Consider the following 8,007-nt stretch of genomic DNA (forward strand, 5'->3'; position numbering starts at 1 on the left):
CGTGAAGGTGTACATCAAATTAATTTACATATAAAAAAGATTTAAAAAATAATAAAAACAAAACATGACATATTTACCTTTTTTTTTTTTTATCAACATAGGGAATAAATAAAATTTTATTAACCTATTATGTCAGCTACTTAAAGCGATCTAATTCTAAGTGCAGTGTGGAGGGAGCAGAGATGAAGAATTTTGAACAATCTCAGGTTTCAAATGTGTGGTTTGATATGATTTTGTATTTTTTATCAGGACGAAGATGAAAGAAACTTGAATGCAATGGGGTAAAAAAATAAAAATACAAACGTATAAGGGTGTAAAAATAAATCAAAACCCATTAAACAACCAAAACTGCGGACGCTTGCGGCTCTGCCTGCGGTATCACAAATACCGAAATCAGAGGGGGAAAAGAAAAAGGCCACGTTTCATTAACCAAACCAAACTCATTTCACATGCTATTTCTTATTATAATAATAATACATTTGCACGTGCAACCACGAGCTCATGTGGAAAGCCTTAATCTCACCAACTTTTTGGTGGATTATCATAAGCAAATCAGCCCTTGAGAGTTGGGACCTATTTAGCAAAGTTTAAACATAATTATTAAAAAAAAACTTACATAAATTAAAGAATAACTTGTAATGATAGACTTCCAATTTAAAGAGCTAAATTAACAACTCAAAATCGGATATAAACCAACAAACCTCCCTTGAATAATAGTTCTGTATTTCAACCAAACGATGAATCAATTCTGAACTTGATGCGATTCGGATCTTACTTTATTCCTATCTTAATTTTGTTGTCGTATCATCAATTCCATTCAAACCTATAGTTTACCGAGAAAGCATATGGTGTAAGTAAAGAAATAATATGTTTACAAAGAGAAGCAACATTTCATTCCGAAAACGTTGTTCTTCATAGCTTCTTATCGTTCAAGTTAAGTTCATCTCCTGCTTTCAACAAGAGGAGCAAATGTATTGAAGCAAGTATCAAGAAATGTTCTGCTGAAGGTGATAACCAGTAAAACATTCAATCTGACAAACGAAGTGTTCAAATTGTCCTGAAACTATTTAAAAGAAGTACACCTAACTCCTAAGAGACTTCAGAGGCAGGTTGAGCCACACCAAAGTTCTCTAGCAACATGTTCAGTGACTCTGGTGAGCATATACGGTACTTCACCTTTCCAGAAGCAAAAGGAGGACCTCAGCCAATTCAAGCTTTTCTGAAGTTAGACTTGTGCTATCCATTGTCTTTCTAAGTACCTTTAGTGCAAGCTGAACTGCCTCTTGTCTTGTCATATCATCCTTGTAGTCCTGGCTGCAGCCTTCCAGCCACTATAGTTCCCACTTGGATCACTCATATAAAGCTGGAAAACATAGTTTTTGTCCCAGCCCACAAAGAGAAACAAAACACCAAATGGACGAAGCCCACCAAATTGTGTGTAAAGCTCCTTGCTTGGTGTCACAGAGAGACTGGACAAGCTGTTCAACGGGCATTGGTTCTTGGTAACATTGGTTCAGGTAAGCATAAGCATAATGCCGGGCTTGCACCCTTGCAGTGTTGATGAGGATATTGGCATCAGACGTTATCCCAGCCACAGCACATGCTACATGGTCATCAATCTTGTACATCTTCTCAGGTGATGTTGATGTCTGGAGGAGTTTGGAGGTGACATTATTTTCACCCACTAAACAACCCATCTTTAGACAATATCCCAATAGCTGATCCTGCATGGCCAATTGCCTCTATCACATAGTCAACTTGGTAAAGGCGGCCTTCTGGAGAGAAGACTGTTGTTTGCCTATCATACCTTCGAGACATGTTATGTTACCCTGAAGACAAAAGAAGGAAAGCAATTAAAAAACTGAAAATGCAAGAACCTCGGCTGTCATGACTAAAACCAGCCTAACAAAGAATATTACCCAGAACTATGAAAATTTAATTGGGGAGACTCCATCACTCAATCCCATTCATTTATGAACATGCCTTTTCATCTTTCATGATCTTCAAATCAGATAAACATGACCTATTTTTGCACTGAATCAAAACCAAAATAAAGCCAAAACAAAGTTTTTGACTTGGATTTTTCTAGTTTCAAACAAAAGTTTCTTGGAATAAAGTTTCCTCCTGCAAGAAACTTGGAAGAGACAACAAGAGTGAACACTCCCAAATGAAACTTAAAAGGCCATATATGGCAAAAAGAGGTTGTCGCATAGGCGAGATTGAGACTTATAACATAACTGTGTATATAGGATACCCTATAGTCAAACAATGCTCCTCCAGGACTTAAAACCGACGATCCTAGACTCATGTGCTATGATTTAAACACTTCGTCAATGGGTTACAAACTTACAATGCTGCAAGCATCAGATAGTACTTGTTTGACATTCTCTTAAATTCAACTTATGCAACACATTGAACCACCCAATAAAAGAAGTAAAATTATAGCATAGCGTATTTTTGTTTCTCAGTTGACAGTCTTAACCTCCAGAGGAAAAGCCCTCAGAAACCCCACCCACCAGCAGTGGGGTGGAGAAAACTTATAATGGTAACACAGAAGAGTAGGAAAAAAAGGTGCCAAAGCGGATCTTATGTCTTACAAATAAGAATCAACCAAAAATACAGAAAAGAAGGTTTGTTTTTGACAAGGAATTGCTTTCCAACATGGCAAAAACAATTGGAAAGCCAAAAATGTTATGGCGTCATTCCAAGATGAGAATATTTTAAGGTCACCCGTAGCGTAGCAAAAGAAGATACAAATTTTTTAACTAAAAAAGTAAGAAAACCATTTTTAAATCTTAATGAGAAAGATGAATGCAGCATATAAATGGCTTCCATGAAGCAGTAAATTCAACATAGCAGAGTATAAGACAATAAAGAATCCCCTCTTTACTTGTTCAAGAGCCAGTGAGTGTTATATAAGACAATATATAATCCTATGGAAAATTTATTTTAAACATGAGTGAAAATACATAATCTCCTCCAAAAAAAGAAAATCCTAATGAAAATGCCAAAAGAATCTGAAAGGAAAAGGAATAGATTTTGGCTACATCACCAAGGCAAACCCAGTGAGTGTGCGATTGGCTAGTGTTTACCCACCTGAAAAAAGAAAAAAATAATTAAATAAAACGAAGAAATGAAGCAGAATTGCAGCCAAAATTAAAATATAAATTTCCAAGTTGGCATTCCGAAATATTTGTTCAATTGACTTAATTGACTCTTAGCAGCTGCAGTTGGGCCAAAAATAAAAATGGAAAAACCATGGAAAGAGTTCACGCGATAGTTACAAATTGAAGGTCCAAAAGAAATTACCTTGGATTTCACATTTTCTTTCCCAATGTATTGGATAAGTTTATTCGTGATACATCAAAATAAAGCCTTTTTTTTTTCCCAGTGCAATGAATAAAGGAACTTCAATTGCATTATTTCTAATGTCAACATTAGAACACACTAAACGCTCTATTAAAGAAAACCCACTTCTTCAGACAAGCTTCTCGCTGAAAATTCCAACACTCAGAACATAATCGTCTTCTCATTTTTCCCTTCGTTTTGTCAGCAACCAAACAGATCATTAACGAAAAGTTCAAGGCAGATGATAACAAAATCAATATATTATATTATATACATTAATGGTATTCAACATAGTAGAGAACAGAAGCAAACCTGAAGAAGGAGAAGCACGTTTGTGCTTGCCTGAGGATCAAGAAATCTGAAGGATTTTCAAAGGAATTGCTGTTTCGCCAGAGTGCTCCTAGGGGACATGACGAGCCGGCTGGCCCATATCCATGTGGACTATTGATCGGGTTATTAAAATAAAATAAAAGCCTGGTTTTTTTTTTTTTTTTGAGGAAAGTATGGAATTCATTAAACAACCAAAGCTTCAAAGCTTCAACTAACCAAGGGGGTGGAACAAACCTCCACTCATCCAAACCTGACATAGAACCCTCCACCTGAGCCACAGTGTGGGCAGCGGAGTTCGCAGATCTACGAACAAAAGAGAAAGCTACTTCTCCTAAAGAGCGAGCCAACACTCTACATTCATCAATAATTAAGCCAAAACCATTAGGATAACTAGTCTTATCACGTAAAGTATTGAAAACTTGTAAACTATCCATCTCTAGAATTACAGAATGGAAAGCAAACTTCTTCAGCCAACTAAGGGCTTCCCTAACTCCGATTGCTTCAGCCTCTCTAGCTGCAAAACTTCCCAGAAAATGCCGCTCTTTGCCGCAATGAAATCACCCTGAGCAGACCGGATGACAGCCCCCAGACTAATCATTCCTCTAGAGCAAGCTATAGCTGCATCGACATTACACTTATACCACCCTTCACAGGGCTTAAACCAGCAAGCAGAACCATGGCCAGGGGTATCAGGAATAAGGGGAAAATAGGCATTCTTACGAGCTTGTTGCCAAAGAAACAAATTCTGCCCAGCAGTGTTCAACACAAGTTGGACTCTTCTGTTGACACCATTCCAAACTTTGTTATTTCTATTCAACCACAACTGCCAACATATCATACCAGCCATGCTACACTCCTCTATGTTACAGCGACTAAACACCTCATCCAACCAGTGAGTAAAATTCAAACAACTCCCAATAAAGCCAATCACAGAGGAAATCCAGCAAGTTTTAGCAAAATGGCAATGAACTAGGACATGGCAAACAGTTTCAGGAGAGGAATGACAAATGGGACAGGAAGCTTGTACCTCTACTCGCCTTTGCAAAAGGTTGTCGGCAGTAGGAAGGACATTAGACAATGCTCGCCACAGGAAGTTTTTGACTTTTGCTGGGATAGGGAGCTGCTATAATTTACGCCAAACTCGGCTACTAGGGGGAGAAAGCATAGAGTTAAGCAGTCTGTAGCAGCTTCGAATCGTGTAAATACCTTTGGAATCCGGCAGCCAAAACCAAGAGTCTTTGTCATGCCTTGTTCCTAGCGGAATCTGGAGAATAAGGTTCCGATCCCTAGTGTTGAAAATATCGTTAACCACATCATAGTCCCAACGGCGCTGGTTAGGAATCATAAGGCTGTCCACTGATGCAGAAGCTACACTTGCTGGAAGTGAAGAGGAAATGAAGCCACTGTCTTTGTCTGGTAACCAAGGGGCATTACCAATAACTGTTTGCTGGCCCCCTTGAATTTGAATACGGCCACCCCGAAGAATAGCCGATTGAGCAGCCAAGATTGATCTCCAAACAAAGCTAGGATTACTACCCAGCCGAGCCTCAGCAAAAGAGGAGGTGGAGAAGTACCTAGCCTTGAAAAGGCGAGTCACAAGAGCATTGGGGTTGGTTAGGAGACGCCAACCTTGCTTACCAAGCATTGCAACATTAAATAAGTGCAGTCTTTTAAAGCCTATACCACCATGAGTCTTGGGCTTACACATTCTTTCCCAATTCATCCAATTAATCCCTCTACTGCCATTTTGATTTTTGCCCTACCAGAAGGAGTTCATCATCTTCTCAAGCTCTCTACAAAGATCTCTGGGAAGGAGGAAGATGTTCATCGCATAATTGGGCATTGCTTGGGCTACTGTTTTGAGAAGGATCTCTTTACCAGCTCTGGACAGCAACTTTTGATTCCAGCCCTGCAGACGCTTCCAAACTCTATCTCGAATATATCTAAAGATAGCAATCTTGCTTCTGCCTATATGAGAAGGAAACCCCAAGTAATTTCCTTGGTTGCCATTAGCCTGGACCCCAAAAAGGTTGCAAATTGAATGGGCAGTCTCATTGCTAATATTTGCGCTAAAAGAAATATAGGACTTATTGTAGTTAACCCTTTGACCCGATGTAGCCCCATACATAGATAAAATAGACTTCATAACACGGGCCTCTTGGTCCCTAGCTTTAAAGAAGAGGAAACAGTCATCAGCGAAGAAGAGATGAGTGAGGCTTGGAGCCCCTCTCGCAATTCTGACCCCATGAAGCAGACCAACTTTCTCATGGTGGTGGATAAGGGAGCTTAGGCCTTCCGCACAAATAATAAAGAGATAAGGCGATAGAGGGTCCCCTTGCCGAAGACCTCGGCTAGGGATAATAGGGCCAATATCCATTCCATCACGAGAGAATTTATAAGATACAGTGGATACACATAACATTATCAGCTTAGTAAACTCAGGATCAAACCCCATTTTGAGCATAATAGCAGATAAAAAAGTCCACTCGATTCTGTCATAAGCTTTGGCCATGTCAATTTTAAGAGCTGCTGCCCCTTCCCTACCTTGTCTCTTTCACTTTAAATAGTGCATGACCTCAGCCGAAATCATTATGTTATCAGTGATACTTCTACCCGGCATAAACGCACTCTGAGAATCCGAAATAATAGACCCCAAAACCAATTTAAGCCGACTAGCTAACATCTTAGCGACTATTTTATACAGAACATTACACAGAGCGATAGGTCGAAAGTCCGTTATATAATCCGGGTTGGGCTTTTTAGGAATTAAGATCACTAGGGTCTCATTCAAATCCATAGGAAACATACAATGGTGGATAAATTGCAAACAGGCAGCAGAAACATCATCACCAACAATTGACCAAAAGTTTTGAAAGAAAGCAGGGTTCATACCATCGGGGCCAGGGGACTTGTCTGGGTGCATACTGAAGATTGCTGCTCGAACATCAGCAGGACTGAAGGGCTCCAAAAGCGAAATATTCTGCTCTGCTGAGATTTTAGGCTCTACACACTGGAGAACTTCAGCACATGAGCCACCTTCCGAAGAGAAAATCTGAGTGAAATAATCGACGATTATCTCGTTGATGTCGGGCGGGGTAGTGCACCATTGCCCCTGAGCATTTCGGAGCTTCCTCATCTCATTTTTCTTCTTCCGAACTGAAGCCATGGCATGAAAATATTTAGAATTCATGTCACCTTCTTTGAGCCAAATTGATTTTGCCCTCTGCTTCCAAAAGGTCTCGTGGCTATGAAGTAATTCGTTGTATCGTTTCCGAGCTTCAACAAAACTATCCACACTAGCCGAATCACGTTTGCCTCGAAACAAAGCCATTTTCTCCTTACAGGTTGCAATGCGAGCTCGATAGTCCCTCGTGAGGTGACCCCCCCAACGAGCCAGTGTAGAACCACAATGAGCTATTTTACTTTGAATGGACACTCCAACAGACAAAGCCCAGCTCTCCTTCACAATCTCTAAATAATCAGACTCGCGAAGCCAACTGTTTTCAAACTGAAACTTCTTGTACCGCGGCGGAGACATCACCGGAGACGGATCAAGGAAGATTGGGAGATGATCAGAGCAAGAGGCTTCTAGACTACAGACCTTCGCTTTCGGGAACAAATGGATCCAAGGATTAGAGGCTAGGGCGCGGTCGAGACGCTCCTCCACCCACTCATCAGAACCCCGAGATCGTTCCCAAGTAAACGGATAACCCACCATACCCAAATCGAAGAGCCCTGACTCGAAAACTGCTTCCTGAAACCCATGCAATTTCCAGGTCGGATGAGCATGCTTCCCGCGCTTCTCACTTGAGTGGAGGAGGTCGTTAAAATCACCAATGCAAACCCCCAAGGTAACGGGGAGACCAAAGTGAGAGCACGGAGCAACCGCCAAGATTTGCGACGCCGGGAGGTTTCTGGAAAGCCGTAGAACCCCGTGACCCGCCAACACTTCCCCTCTGGATTCTGGATAGCCACGTCAATAAAAGTCTTTCCAAACTTGATTAATTGAACAATGAAATTGGGCTTCCAAAATAAGGCCAGCCCACCACTCCGGCCAACTTTATCCACTACAAACAAACCAGCATAGCCTAACTGGATTTTGATTTTCTCGAGCTTGTCTCTATGGCACAAAGTTTCCATCAAAAAGATAAAAGCAGGATTATACTGCTTAGCAAGGTCAGCAAGAACCTGAACTGTGCGTGGGTGACCTAAACCACGATAGTTCCAGCTGAGGCAACTTATTGATCTCGGTGGGCCTGGCTCACAGGTCCCACCGCCGGTCCATTTTTTAGAACATCCAAAGCCTCCATGCTAGTAGATGTGTCCATC

At 40.8% G+C, this 8,007-nt stretch overlaps 1 pseudogene; it reads right to left on the minus strand.

The window, feature by feature from the left end:
* Positions 1-1,002: 1,002 nt before the first annotated feature.
* Positions 1,003-3,945, minus strand: LOC18051478 (annotated as a pseudogene).
* Positions 3,946-8,007: the final 4,062 nt, after the last annotated feature.

This window comes from Citrus clementina, unplaced genomic scaffold (assembly GCF_000493195.1).
Source record: "Citrus clementina cultivar Clemenules unplaced genomic scaffold, Citrus_clementina_v1.0 scaffold_2, whole genome shotgun sequence".
Taxonomy (NCBI): Eukaryota; Viridiplantae; Streptophyta; class Magnoliopsida; order Sapindales; family Rutaceae; genus Citrus; species Citrus x clementina.